Below are 1,993 nucleotides of genomic sequence, written 5' to 3'. Positions count from 1 at the left end.
CCCCCCCCCCCCCATTCAGCTGGGATTCTTCTGTCCAGTGTCGTTACCCTAATTGGCAAACCCCGGACTCTCCTCAGTCCGCCTTCTTGACCTTCCCTCTCCTGGCTCTCCTTGTCTGGCGGCTCCTCTCGTCCTGGGGTGCGTTCACTGACTAAGCAGGGCATTGCCCCCAGGCTCTGTCCTCCTCTTCAGCCGAAAGCTCATGGAGTCTCTGGTCATTCATTGAACTCCGTATGGCCCCTGGCCTAAGATCCGCCCAGGCCGCTGTTCCAGACGTGTCAGGCGTCTAGACCAGACATCAGTCTCCTCCCCAACCGACCCCTTTGGAACCGCATTTCTGTTAAGGGCACCGCAGCTTGAGTTCATCCTCCTCTCCAGCGTCTCAGCTTACAGGCTTTCTGTGCCAGGCGGGGCACAGCCAAGAGCCCCAGGAATACCCACGCCCCCGGACCACCAGCCCTGCTTCCATCCTACCCTCCACAGCCACCACTGCAGAACGCTGCCCTCACAGAGAAGGGGCTCAATGCCCCAGGCAACATCAGCCCCAAATGCTGCCTGCGCCCGGCTGTTAGAACGGTGCCCCCCTCCCTCCCCACCAGATCGCCGTCTTGGCCATTCCCCCAGGGGAGATGTAACCCAGCAAACACCTCCGCGGTCCCCGTCCCCACCAGCTACCCGAGACCCTGAAAAGCAGCGTCTCAGCAAAGCCCTCGGCGCAGAAGCTGGTGCCGTTTTGAGTGGAAATGATGCTGAGTCCTAACCACGTGCTCCGCGGCTGTCTGTCCATCTGACCAGGAGCTGGGACCTTCCCCTCCCCCATTAGGATGTGCGCTCCCAGAGGGCAGGCCCACCCCTGATTTCGGTCTCTAGCAGCGCAGGCTAGGAAGCTTTTCATCCGCCCCCTGCAGCCACGGTCCCCATCCAGGCCTATCTCAGGGACCCCCTTCCTCCCCTCCGACCCACCACCCCCCAGGCTGCCCAGATGACCTCCCAGCCCACCTGGCCACAGGCCCCTCCCCTCCGCTTCAGCGGCCCCAGGGACTACACAGAACAACGTGCGCACTCCTCTGTCTGACATTCAAGACCCTTCTAACGTGCTCCCAGCATGGAAGGGAGGCAGTGTAGACACCCTTAAAGAGCCCAGACACCAAGGACCCAGATGGGAAGGGGGCCCGTGTAGACACCCTTAAAGAGCCTCGGGACCAGGGACCCAGATGGGAAGGGGGCTGGTGTAGACACCTTTAAAGAGCTCTGAGACCAGGGACCCAGATGGGAAGGGGGCCCGTGTAGACACCTTTAAAGAGCTCTGAGACCAGGGACCCAGATGGGAAGGGGGCCGGTGTAGACACCCTTAAAGAGCCCAGACACCAAGGACCCAGATGGGAAGGGGGCCCGTGTAGACACCTTTAAAGAGCTCTGAGACCAGGGACCCAGATGGGAAGGGGGCCGATGTAGACACTGAAACGTGGTACCAAGGGAAAAGAACAGAGACTACAAGACTGACAAAGAAGACAAACATTTATTCACGAGTTCGAACCCGGGTCCAACCATACACTTAAGATGGAGGACCCCGAGTGTCTTCTTGGGCGTTCTTTTATACAGTTCTTGGGGAGAGCGGGAAACACAAAGGTCAGGGATTGGGTGACAGACAAGTATGAGCTTTAGAGATAGTGGCTTGGCGCCAATTCTATAGGGGCCAGGGGGGGATGGTCAAGATTCTTAAAGGTCACCAGGAAGTCAGGGTGAGGAAGGAATGTGATGACATTCCTTCTAGCAAGAAGAACAAGTCTAACAAGTTTATTCCCTGGTATGAGTGGCCCTACCGGAATCAACATTTCTCCTTGCATTTCCTGATTTGGGAGGCCCCTTCTCAGACACCCTTAAAGAGCCCAGAGACCAAGGACCCAGATGGGAAGGAGCCGGTGCAGACACCCTTAAAGAGCCCAGAGACCAGGGACCCAGATGGGAAGGGGGCCGGTGTAGACACCCTTAA

The sequence above is a fragment of the Petaurus breviceps genome, unplaced genomic scaffold, assembly GCF_028583685.1.
Source record: "Petaurus breviceps papuanus isolate PSGF00001 unplaced genomic scaffold, PetGlider_PUasm1.0 287, whole genome shotgun sequence".
Taxonomy (NCBI): Eukaryota; Metazoa; Chordata; class Mammalia; order Diprotodontia; family Petauridae; genus Petaurus; species Petaurus breviceps.
This window is presented reverse-complemented; position numbering follows the sequence as displayed.